Source organism: Echinops telfairi, unplaced genomic scaffold, assembly GCF_000313985.2.
Source record: "Echinops telfairi isolate 266 unplaced genomic scaffold, ASM31398v2 ScPeMD7_7424;HRSCAF=8462, whole genome shotgun sequence".
Taxonomy (NCBI): Eukaryota; Metazoa; Chordata; class Mammalia; order Afrosoricida; family Tenrecidae; genus Echinops; species Echinops telfairi.
Genome location: NW_022111324.1, coordinates 43,302,558 through 43,322,128, shown reverse-complemented (window position 1 = coordinate 43,322,128; position 19,571 = coordinate 43,302,558). Strand labels below are relative to the sequence as shown.

The 19,571-nt window shown below is 39.8% G+C and overlaps 1 non-coding gene across 1 annotated transcript; it reads right to left on the bottom strand.

Annotated features, from left to right (window-relative positions):
- Positions 1-8,006: 8,006 nt before the first annotated feature.
- LOC115872488 lies at positions 8,007-8,149 on the bottom strand. Its single transcript, XR_004047886.1, has one exon. It is a non-coding gene; the product is annotated as a small nucleolar RNA SNORA48 (small nucleolar RNA).
- Between the last annotated feature and the right edge of the window lie 11,422 nt (positions 8,150-19,571).

Here is a 19,571-nt window from a genome sequence, read left to right as displayed (position 1 = left end):
AGACCAATTGTTTACTTCTTCATTGTAAACACCTTTCCCCAACAACTTGAACAGGGACTTGACACATGGACCTTCCCAGAGAGAATACACAGGAACCACATTGATGACATTACCAGCAGGAAACGTTCTAAGAAGTGCACTATTAGCAGCCGGAGTGACTGTGGAACAGGCTCATGTGTCCGTCCAGGTTTAAGTTGAAGACAACGAATACAAGTCCCAGAGAGCCACAGTCCGTGCTTGCGTCCACCTTGCGCACATGTTGAGAGCCTCTGCAGAACAGATCAGCCACCCTGACTATTGATGATAGGACCTGAGGAGCCGGCATGACAGCAAGAGGATCTCACGCAAGCAAGCAAATACTGATTTAAAAGACAGACGGACAGACAGAAAGAGAAGGGAAAGAAGGAAGAAAGATCAACATGGAAATCTGAAAAGACTGAGATTTGCTACTGTACCTGAAGTAGCTCAAACCAATGGAGGAAATTATGAATAAAAGAAGTAAATAGAACGTTTCAAAGGACAGCTTGAAAAGACAATGTAGAGTATCATACGAAATGTAAAAAACAACAACACAAACCTGGAGTTAGAAAACCAAAAAGAAGAACACTACCAATTTATGTTAAGTAGAAAGAACTGAAGCAAAAAAATAAATAAGTCTAGAGTCACAATATTGAAGTCTTCTATTAATCATAGCTTGAATTATGCAGGCAGCATCAAAACACGATGTCAAGAAATATACAGGCTTTGTACCAAAAAAGAACCAGTCAATATCCAACCATTTGAAGAGGTAACATATAATCAAGAACCTGTGATATTCGAGGAAGTAATCTAAGCTGCATTGAAAGTATTTATGCAACACAGGCTCCAAGAAGTCATAGAACACGGCACTGTTCATAGGAGTCTATTTGTCTCTTTCCATTATCTAGGAATTCCGAATATATTGTGGACTGCTAGAAGAATGGATAAATCTGCCTTGGAAGAATTACCACCACAGTGCTCCTTAGAAGGGAGCATGAGACTGCAGCACATGGGTCAGCACTGTGGCTACGGTCGGCTCTGATTCTGAAGAAGTGGAAGAGCTGGCAGCGTTTTGTTCCAGTGTCAGCCAGAGTCAATGTTAACTCAGACACTGCAGTCAGTGTCAGGTAGTCCTCACAAGATAGATCCTGCAAGATGGAAGTATGATTCTTCAGTTAGACTAGGAAACATGGATTTAAGCAAAAGGACCCATTGTATACTGTTTGCAATCACATATATGTATTCACATGCCTCTCATCATAACTGTGTATTCTGTTGGCTGTAGTCAAGCCACACGTCACATTGATGTAGCAAGACAGAGTATTATTACATAAGTGCCTGAGAATGAGGGGATAGCGAGTATAGGGGGACTGTTCAGGAAGGTGGGTAGAAGTTTTAGTTTAACTGGAGGTTATAGCACATATATTTTGTTCAGTCGGGTTGGGGAAGGAGTTTGGATTCAGGTCATGTAGATACTTGAATGCCCTGTTCTGAAGTTGAACATTATTTTATGCAAAAGAGGAAAACATTATAAGCTTTTTTTTTAACATGAGAGGAACTTTAATGAAAGTAGGCTTCAAAAATTTTAATATGGAAATGTATAAAATGGATAAGGAGAAAATAATTTGTTTAAGGAAAAAGTGAAATATTTATTAACTTTTCTGTATGAAAGAATGAATTTTAAAAATCTATCATTGCAGCAAATATGATCACAAATTCAGAATTTAAAATTTTGTCCTTTAAACTGCATTACACAAAAGAAGAATGATCATCATTCAGTCACTGTTCCATGCTATATTAAAAGTAAAAATTTCTCTTTATACATCACTTCAGTGTAAGGTAGTCTTTGAGAACTCCTATGTAAGAAGCAGAGGTGGGACCATAATAGTATCTCTTGGTATTATTCAACAAGGAAGATTTAACACATATACAAAAATACATTTTCAAAAGACTATCTTATGGAAAAGAATAATAATAATTTGACTTGGAAAATCTTAGGTAGGTATTGTTTTTAAAGATACACAATTTTTGTTCTCTAGTTGTAGGAATTAGAAAGGATTAGGAAAGGCTATTTTTCCCACTATTGGTTTCCTATAGGAACAGAAATAGGGATAAGGGAGAGTTAATATATGGGAAAAAAATGAAATAGAATTAAAAAACTTGACAATGAAGGACCTCTGTGATAGATAATAGAAATAACTGACATTTTGAACACAAGTGATTGGGAAGTCATTTTGAACACAATAGCTAGAAACATGAGAGAGATTGTTAAAAAAATAATAGATTTTAGGAATGGAGAGAAACATTAGTTTGTAGAAATTGAACTTTAAAAACGTTTCACACCTTTTAGTGGAGATGCAAAATACACATTGAATATTTAGAAAAGTAGCACTAGAATTTCTAGTCAGGGTTCATCAGCTAAATGTAACAATTGAAGGGGTAATATTTGATGAGGCTTCTATGGAGGAGCTTGTGATTAGTGAAGAGACATGGACTATGAGCAACTTATTTTGGGGTACCCCTATTTCAAAATAGGTTGAGGAGCTTGAATGATGCCTTGCTGAAGAATATTGATGAAGAACATTGATACCAACCATATCTGTGTTGGAGGCAGTACATCCAGATGGTTGAATTTACCATGGACTTCCAGAAAAATGAAGGAATCTGTGTGGAGGAACTATAGGCTGCATGCTCCCAGAAATGAAATGGGGAGACGTGGTCTCAGGAACTTGGTGCATGAGGTCAGGAAGCCCCAGTCCCTGGAGAAGGACGCCACACTTGTTGAAGTGCATGGTCATTGGGAAGGAAAAGTAAAAAAAGAGGAAGACCAAGATACTCCAACGGTGGCTCAAGTGTGGCAATGCTTATGAGGGTGATGTGGGTCCTTCTGTTGTGCATGGGGTCTCTGTGGCCAGAGCTGACTCGATGGCACCCAGCAACAGTGTGACACTTTCATAAAGATGTGAGGGGCTGTCAGAAGGAAAACAGTGAGTTTGCAAATAGGTCACTGGTAGTCTTTGAGAGAGATGGTTCAGTAAATAGTGGTAGCAGAAAGCACAGAATAAGATTTAAGGATAATGTGGCATTTAGATTTTGTGTCAACTAAGATTGTAAAAATAATAGATTTTAGGAATAATAGAGAAAAATTAGTTGTAGAAAATGAACTGAGGCAGGATTCTCAGTCATTTGGGAGTAAAGACCTAGTCACCCTTCACTATGAACCTAGCATAATGCAATAAATTTAACAGTGGGATTGACGAAGAGCATTCTCCAGTTGTAAGACGGTTAGAGTGGGTCCATCCCTCTCACTCAGATCACAGCAAATAAGATACCATTTCCTAGAGGATGTGCCTACTTCCTATTAAAGGTGTGGGAAAATGTGCTTGCTTGCTCTTTACTGGGGTCTGCATCCTTCATCTAGCTCATGGACCGCTGGTTCTTTGGACCTGAGCCAAAAGACTGCCATATTGCTTGCTGATCCTAGGACCCACTGGAGGTCTGCCCTCTGACCTATCAACTTTGGATTTATTCGCTTCTTCAGTCACAAACCTGATCTGCTCTCTTAGGATTATCTACTTCTGCAGACTAGGATGTTCTTGCCATTTGTGGGTTCATCAGCTCCAAAAGCCAAGACTCAGATGAAGTTTCTGCATTGAAATCTAATACACAAACTTGAAACTGGCTTATAGCTATCCATTTAGATAGATAGATAGATAGATAGATAGATAGATAGATAGATAGATAGATAGATAGATAGATAGATAGATAGATAGAGATAGATGATAGAAAAGCAGATAGATAAATTAGAAGTTTTTGCTTTTCTACAGGAACCAAAAACCAAAAAAACTTGTGTATTTTATCATCATCATAGGACTTTGAAACCTAAAAATAACTTTAAAAATATTATAAGGGCAATCACAGGAAAGTTGTAGCTCATCATGGATACCAGCAGCTCTCTCTCCTTATCTTGATTCATGAGCCCTGAGCAAACGAAGATCTTGAATGTACCCTACTACCCACAGGCTTTCCCACTAGTCACCACGGCCAATCCAACGGGAGAAAGCAATTCCTCCGCAGTCACATATTGAGTACCCTTGCACCACCTTAGGGACTCATCCTTGGGCACTCTCTGATTCTATTCTACTTCCATTCTGCTTTGGGGATTTGACAATGTTTAAAGGCTCTGGATAGGGTTTTCAAGACTACTTTCTCCTAAGTGGGCAGTGGATTCCTTCTGCGACTGCAATAATGGGCTCGAGCATAAGAACAGTTGTGGGAATGCTGCAAGACCCCGCAGGGTTTCATATAGCATAGGGCTTCTCTAAGTCAGGACCGACGAAAAGGCACCTAAAAACAACAGGGAATGCCAGGGTGTGGCAAGGCTCATCCAAATGTGCCGGTTACAGACACGAGAGAGCTGAGGAAGGCAAGCACACTCAATAGACTTAAGAACTGGAAATTAAAATAAGGACCTGTAATAGTATCTGAGGCAGTTGAAGTCCAGCTCAATCTAAGGGATGGCTCATACTGGTTTGTAAGCTCCTTTTGAAATGGCCTATCCATCTTGCCAGGCTTCTTACAGGCTTCTAAAACCAGTCAAATTGTCAATGGATGATCTCTGTTTGGGGCAGAGAAGCAGATAAATAGGAATATAATTTACAAAATTATTCAGGTTCTAAGAGTTTGGGTTTTATTTTCAGGAATTTCAGTTGGGCACAGTTTTGCATGGAGTGGTGGCATTTCAGTGAGTAAATCAAAGAGTACTTGATCATGTCAGGCCCTGAAGCAGGGAGGCAAATCAAGGGCAGAAGTAGTTGTCATAGTAGAATCAACTCCAATTCATGATGCCGTCATGAGTCTCAGAATAAAACTGAATCCCATAGGCTTTTTGATGGCTAATTTCTGAATCATGTCACCCAGGCCTGTGATCAGGCACCTCTGGATGGACTTAAACCAAAAGCTGCATGGTTAGCATAAGTGAATTTGTTAGCTTTTAAGAGGAAAAATGATACTTCTTCAACATAGAAGGGAAAGAGCGGGGAATGCATGAAGATACATTTGAGAAGGAATAGAAACATATTGACCAAGCTCATGTGGAAAGCATTGGTCTCTTTTGCATGAGTAGAAGTGACATAAAATGTGTTCGGGGAGGGCCGGTATCTCAGATGACCTGTGCCAGCAATGGTTACGCATTCAATTTCATCCTGTCAGAGAACCTGTCGCTTCGCACTGTCAGGAGCAGTGACTCATGTCTCCCTGTTGACGGGGCTCATTCCGTTCTCTTTTGTTGAGTTCAGTCATTCGACAAATATTTCTGGCAGTCCTAAAATGTGACATTGTTATTTTACATCTCTATTGTTTATTTTCTGAATCTGGAAGTAATACTGCTCTTTGTGAAAACCTAAACAAAAGACAAATTACTAAAACATAATTTAACCATCACATATGTTTCCAGCGTGTTCCATGTGTCAACTCTTTAATCCTAGATCTGTGTCCACAGTAACAAGCAAAGTGGACACGATGCTTGACCCAAGAAGCTGATTTTTAATGCAGGAAGCTAAATTCTTCCCAAAGTCCCTCACGACACGCTGCCAAGATAAACACTTAAATGTTTCATATAGATTCTGACCATTATTTTTGGTGCAATTTGGAGAGCTTTATCACATTCTGACAAGTTTGGGGTTTTTTTTTTTAATCTAAGTGGAGATTGGGGTTGCCTCATGGTGCAGTCAGAGATTAATTTCAATTTTTTGGACAAGATGACCCAAAATGATGAGAAAGAGTTCAGGGCTACGATGGATTTCAAATAACAAACTTCTGTTTACACAACAGCTTGGAAACATTTTTACTTAAAAAAATGTGTTTATTTTCTTTTCATTAAATACATGAAGTACATGGAGCAAAATATATTCATTCATTTACATTGTCAATAAATTTTGATTGCCTACCTCAAGCAAGGTGATGCTTCAAACACTTAGTTATCAAATTTCCATGAAAATCTTTTTTTTCAAGGGCAAAAAAAAAAGAAACCAAAAACTTTGTCAAACAGCTAGATGTGTACAAGAAGAAACCACTTTTTTCCCCTTTAAAGTTCAGGATACCACAGAATAAACAGCAATAACAATATAGAGTTTGGATGGGGAAAAGGAAGAAAAGAGGGAGAGGAAATTTTAGCTGATTCAAATGATGAGTAGACAGACTTTTCATTTACTCTTGGCATGTAGTCACGTTTTATTATAAAGCTTCCCAAACATCAGAATGATGGCTGTTTCAAAGGTACATAAGCGTTGATATTTTCTGTCAGCTGTCCAAACAGGGGACATAAAGGATTTATGCATTGTTGTAATTGTTAGCTGCTGTCTAGACAGTTTCCATTCATCGGGACACTATGTCCAACAGAAACAGAATCTCCCCGTCCCATGCCATCCCACAACTGTGGCTATGTTGGAGTTCATTGTTGCCGCCAGTGTAACAATCCATCTCCATAGAAACGTCAACACCGGTATACCCTAACTCACCCCCAGTTTCACTCTGGGCACTTTCCTCCTATGTTCTGTCTTTGAGGGTCTTTCTCCTTTCTGCCGACCTCCTTTATCGAGCACCAGGCTCTTTCCAGGGACTGGCTCCTGTGGATGGCATGTTCAAAGTACAGGCGACAAAGGCTTTGCTAGCTTTGCTTCCAAGGAGCATTCTATCTGGACTGATTCCAAGACACATGTTTTCTCTGGCAATATATTCAGTATTCTTCACCAGCATCATAATTCAAAACATCAACTCTTTTCTGGTCTTCCTCACTCCTTGTTCAGCGTTTGCATGTATATGAGGCAACTAAAAATACTGTTGTTTGAGTCAGATTCACCTTAGCCCTTAAAGAGCCATCTTTGCTTAAATGCTTTAAATAATTCTTTCTCAGCAAATTAGCCCAATATAGTATGTCTTTGATTTCTTGACTGTTGCTTCCATGAACAGTAAATGTGGATCCAAATAAAATGAAATTCTTGACAGCTTTAATGCTTTCTCCATTTATCATGATGTTACTTACTGGTACAGTTGTGATGTTTGTGTATACGTACACAAGAGCACATGAAAAAATATACAGTGGATAATAGAGTTTTACAAATTTCCATACTTTGTTGCTCTAATCCTTCTATACTTTGTGCTTATACAGCCGTCCTTTTCACGTCTTAACTATAAGAAACCGCACAGAAAATGTGACATCAGAGAATGTACTTACTCTGCTGTGGAAGAATGTAAGCACCAGCTATTCTGTATGTCATTATAAATTATGATGTAACCATGGCAACAACTGAAGATATTGACTAGGACCATAGTGCCCAGAGTTGAACTGTGGGTGAGTTAGTCGAACAGCATTGCTGACATTACTATAGAGATGGATTGATACATTGCTCACAACAATGAACTCAAAAATTGTTGTCCAGCATATTTGTAACTTTTTTTTAACTTCCTAGAAATGTCAAGTATAGTTTGACATATCATCAGGTCAATTTGTGTTCTTCTTCTTCTTCTTTTTTTTCTGAACCACAAGAGCATTTGTTAACCTTAACTGTGGCGGGGTTGTGGTACTCTTCCCAACAATCCCAAGATCAATACCATTCGAACAGTTTACAGGCAAAAAGTGGAACATTAAATCCCTCGTTGATCATACTGACAATCAATCAGGGAAGACCACGAACTCAGTCTGATTGCTGGTTTCAAGTGTTGCTTCTCAGAGAAAAGCTACCTCTATGGGCTACCAACACAGATGCTTTCGGACTCCTGACAGGAGTTGAACCCACGGATCAAAGTTCTGAAAGCCGATTACAACTCATGTCACCACACCTTCCAGTAAAGTCTTATAAATACCCACAACCCACTGCACCATTCCTGGAGCCAGGAATGCTTTATAGGCACGTGGACCTTGGAATAGGGTTCTACAAAATATCTTCTGATTATCTTTGCCCAGAAATGAAGAGTTGGACATCACAGTTTTATGTGCCCTAGGCATGAAACAGCTCTGGCCACGATCTAGGCATCGAGCCACGATGAACAAAGGGCTGCCAGTCTGCTCTGCCCCTGACTGATATAAGAGCACCACCACCAATCAGGAGTCTCGTTGCCCATAGCCGGGGTTGTGTTCTTACTCCATTTATTGCTTGGAGAATGATACTGCAAGATCAGCAATGGTAAGTACTTAGTCAATCAATTTCAACTCAGGAAACACTTATTGTATGCCCAACGGCATGGCTGCACTACAAAAACTTCTTCTTAAATACCATAAGGGAGACAAAATTAAATCTATGTAGATGGTGACTAGCTCTTGGGGCAGAGCTGGCGGTGCGTGTCAAATGGTATTCTGTATGCAGGGCTCACAAATATTTTTGCTCTCCATCATCCTGAAGGATAAATATGAGCAAGAATGAGATCTAAAATTAAAAGGGGAAATAGAATGAAGATTTTACACAGAGGTCCCTCTCCCCGGTAGTGAAAACAGCGACCATGTCTAAGTGTTAGGTTTTGGTGTGGTGGTTGGTGGTGGTTGATTTGCTGCCAATGAAGAGGCCCATAAGAGGGAGAGATTTTAAAGATCTCAGGAACATCGCACTTCTGTTCTGCCCTTTCTCCTTGGGAACTATGACTTGTCTGCACAAGGGTTGTCCACACAGAGAAAAGAATATTCCTCTATTTCCCTCCACTCCACCTCAAGTGTTGATTATTCTCAAGCAAAAAAACAATTAATTTGCTCACGAAATAGTGCTCCGCCTATATTTATGTATGTTTGAAGACTAATATCTCAGAGAGTGAAGTGTGACCATGTATGCTTCCATAATCCCTTACTGTGTTCATTAATTTATTTAAAGCCAAATTTATTGATGTTTACTATGCCCGAGTCTTCAAGGAGAAAGCAGCAAAGTGTATAGAGAAATATATAATAGAGGCCAATAAGATAAGGAGCCCTGGTGGTAGAGTGGGTTATGAATTGAACTGCTAATCACAAGATAAGCAATTCAAAATAACAACTCTTCCATGGGAGAAATATGAGGCTTTCTGTCCCCAGAAAGATGTATAGCCATGGAAAGCCACGGGGGCAGGTCTGTGTTCCCCTGTAGGTTTGCTTTGAGCTGGAATTTCTCTGTGGCAGTTGTTTGTTTTGGTAGAAGGATGGATACAAAAATTAAGTATGCCAACTTAAACTAATATGGGAAAGAGTCTGAGACTAGAAATGTAAAGGACCAGACAGTGTGTGAAAGTGTGTCGATGTTAGGATGCTGCTTGTGTGTCCACAGTTTGCATTTGTGTATGTGTTCATGTGTGTCCCCAGGGAGACAGATGCATGGATGTGAACAAATCGTGCAAAGCTTCAGAGAGCATTAAGGTCCATATGGAGAACTCACAGTTAACAACCTCAGACTGCCTTACACCTGGAACGTTAAGTGAGGCAGATTATACATCACTTTCTGCCCGTGTCCCTGAGGAATGAGCACACACGTTAGGAAAGCAAGCTTTAAGACATAAACATCACCTGTTTGATGTTCATGTATGCTCGTCTCCTGTTGCCACATGGACTGACTGTGGGCAGAAACTCAGATCCCAAGCATTGTGGCTGCTAAATTTGCCTTCCCTTTGAGATGTTGCACATTAGAGGATAGGGAGGACTCTTGCGATAGTTTATTGTGCCAGCCTGGCTGATAAACGCAGGTGGGATTGACTGAGGGTCGGAGAGATGGATGGCTTGGTGAGCCTTGCCTTTCTTGTCTCTCCCTCTGTGATCATCAGACCAGTGTGCGGCTGCCTTGCTTGTTCTGTGCCTCAATTTAAAGGCTACACTGCCTGTGGGACGCCTAGCCTGTGGACTGTGTTGCTGTAAGTTGAGGTCCCTTTAAGACTTCTCTGGAGCTGGGGACTGGCGGTTGGTGACCTGCCTTGTGATTGGCTGCTGTGCTGACATAGCCTAGCTCTCTCTACAAATAGAGGAAGATCTGGCAGCAGACAGAGACTTGAAGGACTGCTAGTCTCTCAACTTTCTTTCACGGACGTGAATTGCACTAAGCCATTTATAGTGCTTTGTAATTTAACTGTTTATTTCTTGTATTGTATATTTGTATATGATTTGACAGTTCATTTCTCATTATATATCTAATTATCTTTATAAATAAATATATTATATTATTATCAGGAATTTGATTTTATCTCTCTAGAGAACCCTGTCTCTAGAACACAACTCTGGTGACAGAAATGCTGGTTCTGATCTTGACTCCAACAGAGATGAACTGTGTGATCTTCAGAAATATACTTCACCATCCAGAGATTCGATCTCCTTATCTGTAAATTGTGGATCATAGTCACAGCTATTTTAATAGATTGTATTACATGAATGCATCATTGCCTAACCCACATCCTATGTAAATATTAATTTTATGATCATTATGCATGGCTGAAGACAAAAATGTGACACAGTGAACCTATCGGACTTTGAGTACTGTTTGCCCTGCTTCTCTCTGATTGCGATGCTGAGAGTCAGTCCTTTCTGAAGAAGGGACTCAATAAATATCCTCCTCAGTAAAGCAACCTAATAGCATTTCCTTTTATGCACTGAGTCAAGTTCAAACCCATCCATCTACAAGTAACTAAAACAGGCCTCTCTAACTTATTGACTATATATATATATAACAACACCATGCCCTAAACCCAAAGGACCAGCTCCAACCAATTTATTTTAGTGGCCCACTTCTTCCAAGTTTCATATCTGGTCATTTATCCCCCTGGAGCCCCAGATTTTAAAGGACAGGAAATGTGTTTATTTTAAATAAGGGAATGTCTGTGCTGTGCACACATCTAGATTCTGATCGTGCCAAGGGAATTTTTTTTCTTCTCAAAGCAGCAGTTCATGTTCAACCCACGCTAAATGGAACTTAAAGCTCAAAGGGTTTGACTAAATTTAGAAACCACAATGTTCAAGGGGTTCTAAATTTGACACAGCATACTAGAAACTAACCAAAATTGTATATAAGAGGATCTTTTCTATTATGACAACAGATAGGACAAGATATTATTATCCAAAATTTATGAAAATCAGACCAACAACCAAAGATGAACCAATCAACACTGGGATATAAAATAAATGTGGCGAATTTTTTAGATGGTGAAAATATTATCCTTGTGAATATTTTAAAATGCATTTTTTAATAATGTTGAAGTTTGTTGGTGGTGGTAGCACCCAACCCCCTCTGACGTCCAGTGACCCTATGTACCACAAAATGAAAAGCCCGGTCTTGCACCGTCCCATGATCATCGCTCTGTTTGAGCCCATTGTTGCAACGTGGTCGTATGAACTAGCTGATGACGTGCTGCTGCTGCTGCTATGTGCTGTCACTCTGACTCAAAGTGACGCTCGAGCACAGCGTCCAACTCCCCGGTGCGGGTGCGGTGCGGGTGCGTAGACTGCAGTCTTGAGGAAAGCAGAGCCAGGCCTGTTCTCCAGCAGAGTCACTGGCGGGTTCCACGGGCCGATCGTAGCAGCAAAGTTCATCCCTTTCAGTGACACATCACTTCACCATTGTGACATCAGGGCTCCTTTAAGTTAAAAAGTAGAGCAAATCAAAACCTAGACCCAAGTTAAGGAGGAGGTGGCAAACTGTCCCCATTAAAGATATGTTTTCTATGGCAAGGATCAATCTGTGTCTCAATACTGCCATAAGGAACTATTGAGGCAATTCATATTTTCCAATTTGCATGGCTCATCTGGCTCCCTATGTCTTCATAGTTCGTGTGCTATGTCACATGATAACATATTATCACATTTATTTTGAAACAACAACATAATACTACCACAGAATCAATTCCAACTCGCAGCTATTCTAAAGGACAAAGTAGCAGGACTTCTTCTTAGGGTATCCAAGGCTACCTTTTTAGAGAAACAGATAGCCTATCATTCACCCATCAAATGGCTGGAGAATTTGAATGACCAATCTGCAGGCTCAGAGCCCAATACTTAACTACTTTGCCATCAGAACTCCTTAAAACTGAATGGAGCATCTTTTTTTCTTATATTTTCCAAAGCATCCCTCAAATGTTTGACTTGTAATACAGGAGTCCTATTTTAATTTTAAGATTCACTTTCCCTTATCTCTTGATGTTGCCCTGAGTATATTGAGGGAAATATTCTAAGTTTCTTTCTCAGCACAGAAGTTAAGGCTATATCAGGAAAGTTCAGATTATCTTCTAGCATATTGCTGAACTTTAAAACGGCTCAGATGGAATTAATTTTAGGAGATTGTTACATGAGTGCAAATAACGCAATTTGTAATATTTTTGCTAAAGAAAACATAATTATGTTGCATTCATTAAGGTTTTTCAATATTGCAATAATGAAAACTCATTTCCATTACTCAACGTGAATCTATAGGCAAAAGCAAACTGCCCCATAAGGTTTCCAAGACTAATCTTGAGAGAAGCAGGCAGCCGCATCATTCTCCCATGGAGCTGCTTGTGTGTCTGAACCATCAACCCTTCAATGAGCCCCAGCACTTGTCCACTAGGACCTCAGGGCTCCTTTAGAACTTTGGTGAGGCTCTGATAATGACAGCAATTACGCATTCTACTGATCTGAAAGTTGCAACCGCAAATTAGTATAGAGTCAAGTCAAAGATTAATGTAATGCATTTCCAAGAAGAAGAAAATTGCCATTAAAAATAAATCCATTCTATACTTGAGTCTATGTTAATTTCACTATGTGTTTCCTACTGGCATTAGCTGCAACTCTGTGGTTTCACTAAGGTATACTGTGCAGCCCATAGAACCAAGTGGGATTCATTAAATACAAGGAGATGACTCAATTGAAGCAAGTAATTTTTTTCTTTTATGAATTCTTAGAAACTTGTACACAGAAACAAATCTCATCAATAGAACATTTAAAGTGATGATTCTTTTCCAAATGATCTTATTTCCAGGGAGTACACATTCTGATTTTTATAATATGCTAAACTCAAATTCAAATGAAAAAAATATGAAGTAAGAAATAGGAAGTGGAAGAGGGTAGGACTGAATGGTAGCTACCGCCATGTAGCAGCCCCAGAAATTGGACTGCACTTAGAAGGAATAATTCCTATTTGTATGTGTCCACCAAATATTTTTATTCACTTATAAAATATGAAGTTAAAATGTGATTTGTTTGTTTCCCATTGCATGTGTGTTAAAGATGTATCAAGTTAGGTACAGGTATAATTTCACTTATTTATATATTTTTGGTAATTATGTAAAGCTAATGAGTTGTGTACATGTGTCAAATTGACAAGGGGTGGTCTGTGATGGTTAGACAACCTATCAATCAGCTCTAAGCCTATGGACTTCTCCTTGGGGGTGTGGCCTTGTTTATCAGAACCAGATAGAACACAGTCAAATCCTTTGGGGCGTTCCTCCTTCTCCTGAACTTGAATCTCATGGCTGGTTCCTCAGATTCCTATTGTGTCATTGGCTGATCCCAGGAGCCATCAAAAGACATCCAGTGGTGGATTCCTTCAGCCACTTTGGTTTTATTTACTTCTACACTCACCAGCCTGTGCCCCCTCTGCCACAGCTTCCTCATGGTGTCTGAACCCGATCAGACTAACTTTCTTTTGAAACTATGTAAGACATGTCTTAGTACTAATGTCTGTCCACAGACGAACACTTCAATGTCACTGGTTTGGGTTCTTTGGGAAACCCACTAGCACAGCTGCCTTGCTAACCAATAGGAAGACATCCTTATCTGTACCCATTCCACAGAAAGACGACCCTACAGAATGAAGAAAGCATAGAATGCCGAAATCACAGAACAATATCACTCATATCACATGTAAGTAGAACGTTTTCTAAGATCATCCAACAAATTTTGCAGCAATACATGCTGCCAGAAATTCAAGATAAAGAGGCCATAGAACAAAAGACATCAGGAAGGACCTCGGTTGGATCTTAACTCAAGGTGGAAAATACTAGAAAGATGTTTACTTGTGTTTTAATGGCTATGGAAAATCATTTCAGTCTGTGGATCAAAACAAACTATGGATAAAATTGAGAAGTTTGGAATGCCAGAACATGTCATTTTTCTCACGCATGACCTGTGCCTGGCTAAAGAGACAGTTGTTTGAACAGACCAAGGGGATGCTGTTTTGTTTAGAAACAGGAAAGAGGGACGTCAGGCTGATATCCATTCATCATATTTTTCAGTCTGTATGTTGAGCAAATACTCCAATAAGTTGGAGTACATGAAGAAGAATGAAGCTTCAGAGTTGGACAAAGGTTTCTTAACAACGACAGTATACAGATGACTCGACCCGGCTTGCTGAACGTGAGGAGGACTTGAAACACTTACTGATGAAGACCAAGAATTGCAGGCTTCCATATGGATTACAACTCAATTTAAGAAAACAGAAATTATTACCACTGGAACAATAGGCAACATCATGATAAACAGAGAAACGATTGAAGTGTCAGGGATTTTATCTTGTTTTAATCTACAATAAAAGCTCGTGGAAGCAGCAATCAAGAAATCAGACAATTCATTGCGTTGGGTAAATCCGCTGCACAAGACCTCTCTAAAGAACAGGATTACAGTACTGATGAAGAATATTGAAAGCATTTTGGGTTTACAGAATAATAAGCAAGTCTAATTTGGAAGAAGACCAGCCAGAATGCTCCTTAGCAGAGAAAACTTTGGCTCATTTTAATATTTGGAAATATTATTAGGAGGAAGCATTCCTGGAAAAGGCCATCACACTTGATAAAGTAGAAAGGAAGTGAAACAGAAGACCATCAATGAGATGAAGGACCTGGTGGCCGTCACACTGAACCCTAACATAACACGGGTGAGGAGGCCTCCAGTCCTGGCAGGGTGCTGGCTTGTTATGCAAGGGTCACCGTAAGTCAGAGCCAACCCACTGGCACCTCGCGACAGCAGGGACTTCTCCGAGATGAATGATGAGTTATACAGCTAGAAAATTAAAGCATTACTTTGGTTTGGTTTTATTTTATTTTATTTTATTTTATTTTATTTTATTAGGGACTTATTCTCCTGATTCTCCAATGACTTTGCTACTACCAAATAAATCAAATATTGCATTTCAATCCAGGTGCTTTTCTAAATAGTACAATGGCCCTGTTGTGCCAATGCAACATGTTAATAAGTGAAAACTAAGGGTCTTTTGTCCTGGATTTTTGAAACTTTTCGCCACTGTAGCTATGTGAAGTACTATACTCAAAACCAGCGGTGCTCGACCTGTGGGATGCAGCCCCTCTGGGGGTTGAACGCCCCTTTCCCAGGGGTTGCCTGATTCATAACAGTAGTAAAATTATAGTTATGAAGTAGCAATGAAAATAATCTTAGGGTTGGGGGTCACCACAACATGAGGAGTTGTATTAAAGGGTCACGGCATTAGGAACATGGAGAGCCACTGTTCAAAACAGATGTGACCACTACATGTCATATTATGCTCATTCCTGGAGCTCTACCTGCAAATAAAATCTGTTATTGTAGAATGTCAGCATTTCCCAAAACAAATTTTAATGCTCCTGATAAGTATGAGTAAATTGGTATAATAGTTTCACAGAAATAAGATTATGTACTATTGTAAAATGTTGAACATTTGAATTATAAAAAATAAATAACGTGGAACAATACATGTAAATTATTTATCCATAATCATTGTAAGCATATCTGAAACATATCCCCATTTTATAAATATCTAGGCTTCATACCATCTGCTAATACTTATTTTAATTCATAAAAAGCTATGTTTAAATCAAAATGTAAGTGACAGAATCTGAACAAAAGCGAAAGGGCAGGAGAATAAACTGAATAAATTCCAAATATGACTTGTAAAGGCAGACAATATAAAAGCTATAATCTTAGTTTAAGCCTCACACTCTTTAAACACAGTAATTACAAGACATCTGCTGGGAGCACAGCTTTGCTATTGGATAACCTTAATTGCCCTGTAATATTTCCTGACACTCCCCAAAATATGCCCCACTGCTAATAATTCATTCACATTTCAGCACCATTATTAGCTACTAATTCAAACAATCAAGACAAAGACAATGAATGGATGACCTTGAACAATTACCCACTCAGCGAGCAGACTTGATTGTGTGCTTTTCAAAGATGTCACTGCTGGGGCTGTGAGTAGCGCTCCCAAATCTGGGAAATGCGGGCAAGGGAGGAAAAAAAACACAGGGCCTAAATTTGGAGATTCTTTCTCCGTCCTATTTTTGAAAGAATAATCACAAAACACATGAGTCGATCTACATGCTACAATAGCTATGAACCTTGCAAGTATCATGCTGTACGTGGTAAGTCGGACACATAGGACAAATACTATATGCCCTTATTTAAATGACATATCCAGAATAGGCAAGAGTCAAAGTTTATTAATGGCTACGAGGGATGGGCAGAAAAGAATGGGGGAAGGGGAATCACGGGTTAGGGACATTGAACTTCTGTTAAGGGGGAGGGGAAATTTTGGAAACAGAGTGGTGATTGGTTGCACAACACAGTGAACACAGTATCACTGAAATGATCCTTTGAAGGTTGCTTAAATGGCAAGGTTTTCCTTGCTTAAGTGTTTTCCACAACTGAAAAATATTCTTTCTTTAAAAGTGCAGCCGTCTATTGTACTTTTCATAAGAATAACAAAATAAGGAGCATGAAATCCATGCCAAAAACATGCGTAAAATTCCTTTACAATTAAGAGACAATTCAGTCCTGGATAGTCAGGTGTGCATTTAAACTGTTCTTTCTTTTTTATTTCAACTTTGTGAGAACATGTCGGAATCCCATAAATTCAAAGCCAGGAAAAACATTCACTTCTCACAGCAAAATGGTGGGAGTTTAATGGACAGCTCCTTAGGGGGCTCCTTTGCAAAATATTTTAAACACAGTCTGCCAAGTTAACACTCCCTCCTCCACCACCTCCTTGTTTCTCAAGAAGCTTGAATTTTTAAAGAAATGCTGAACTCGTTGCCTTCTCTAATATGGTATGCATTAAGAGGAAACCCATAAATAAATGCTTGCATATGCTTGTGAGAAAGAAAGCAGACACCTCAACTTGACCGATTTGCCAACAAAGGGGAAGCAGCAGGCACAGCTTGAAACTGAGGCAAAAGAAGCAATGAATGACACGGACCAGCCTGCATTACTGCAATGTTTCTGAGACGTGCTGTGTAGTCCGTTTAGATATACAAGACGGATGAAGACAGAAAAATGGAGTAGGTGGTAGCAATTCCTGTTGAAAAAAGAGTTTTAGCATTTTTTCTGTCTGAATATCCCAGTAAGGAAAGAGAAAACATACAACCGATTTAATATAAACCCACCCCACTCCCCAAAGGCAAGCTTTGAATGGCTTGAGCTCTATGAGAATCAATAAAAGAATTGTCACATGATAAAATTGAGTAAAATAGATGTCCCTCTCTAGCAAGGTTTGCTTGTATAGCCTCCAATTCTCCCTTCTATCCCTACTCTCTCTCCTCTTCCTCTTCCATGTTTAAAAGTTGGCCTTTCTTATAGACTTTGTTATAATTTAATTTGACACTCTCTTAACTTTATCCAAGGTTTAGAGCAAAAGATCTTAAAAAATTTTTCTAATTTTGTTTGATTACACACTTCTCGTATAGAATATAAGTTACCAATACATTCCAAAAGGGCTTTCTATCATATTATTTTATCACTAAGAAAACACCAAAAAATATTAACAATTCTTACAAGGCATGATTTATTATATTTAGCTAAAGACTTTAATTTTACCTATTTTGGCTTTATAAAAATAGGATATAACTCATTCATATGAACCACATCATGGTTATGTGTGTGTGCGCACACACATTTTCACCACTTTCAAGGATATTGTGTAGAGTATTGGAGAAGTTGTTATTAGAATACACGTTACAAATTCCAGAATCTTAAATTTCGTAGCATCGACACAAAGAAAAAGAAGTCTGTCTCGGTGGTGAAGAAACGGAAGTGCTAGTAACCTGAAGGCAAGAGGCTGCGGAGGCGGGGCAGGAGAACATTGGCTCCTCGGCACTTCCCGAGCGGAGTGTCACATAAATGGAGGTAGGAAGGTGCTGGAAATCAGCCCCGAGGGAGCTCAAGACGACAGTCTATCAATGGGAGACTCCCTTGAAACTGAGGTTCTTCGTACACCACTTTTATACAAAGCCCCACAGAGGGCAGAATGGAGAAATAATGACCAATGATCTAGGCACTAATGACCTCTGCTAGTGCAGTGGTCAAGCAGTCTACTAACCAAAGGTGTCCCACCAGAACCTCTGCTGGAGGAAGCTGTGACAATTGGCTTCCTTAGTGATGACTGCGCTGGAAGCCGGATGGAGCAGGGCAGTTCTAGTCTGTTCTATGGGGGTACTGGAAGTTGGAATTGATTAGAAGGCAGAGGGATCTATATATGGTAGGCCCTATGCTAGGGATATTTTATGAAAGGGGATTCCTTTGATCTAGGTGTTGGGAATCAACTGCGAACTGAAAGTTTGAAGTTCAAATACACTCGGGGGAACTTTGAAGAAAATTCTGGTGATCAGTTCCCCAAAGTTCGCCATTGAAAACCTTAGGGAACACAGGTTGTCCGTCAACACACTTGGGATTGTCATGACTTTGTTTCCTTGATGCTAACTGTTTTTTCAGGGTTTAAAAGTATACAATCTATTGACCATGACAAAATCCACACCACATATAGCCACATTTGTCTTAACTAGTTTAAAGGTAGGCATTAATAGGGTCGCTGTTTAATATGAGCACCTATTGGCAAAAGTAGATCTCTCCATGTGTTTCCTTCAGTATCACCTCGGTATTTCCAGGGGAGCCGGCAGAAAGTCTCCTGTGTGGTCCGCACTTGCCCGTGCTTTCCTGTTCTGCTTCCTCCACATCCATCCCTGCCCTTAAAACTCCTGTTGATGGGGTCTCACTGCGCACAGTGGGAACAAGGGCATGATGCCCCCATGCGTGGCCCTGGCACAGCATCAGGTCGTGCAGGACATCTGACCTTTCTGTCACTCTCCCTGTTCTAAAGCAATAAGGAAATGCCCCTCTCTTCCCCTCTGTGCCACACACTGCCTTACCCAACACCGATAAACGTCTGTGTTCCCACAGCACATCCAGTCCCACTGGTGTGCTCAGCGCCCAGACATGAGTTATTCTCCGAGAGCACACACTGCTCAATGATGAACAGATCACACCCTATTTCCTCAGTGCTTGCTTCTTCACTGGGTGCTCTAGAGATATATTTACCCTTTGTGCACATAGAGCATAGTTTTTCCTGCACACTTGTTGGACCCAGAGCTCTTTACATATGGTCTCTCATTTGATCTAGATGCGAAAGGAGGTGCTCCACTTATTACTGATTTATCTTTAATCATTTTATTAGGGGCTCATACAACTCTTATCACAATACATAGATTGTGTAAAGCACATTTGTACATTCATTGCCCTTATCATTCTCAAAACATTTGCTCTCCACTTAAGCCCCTAGCATCAGGTCCTCATTTTTTCGCCCCCCTCCCCACTCCCTCCT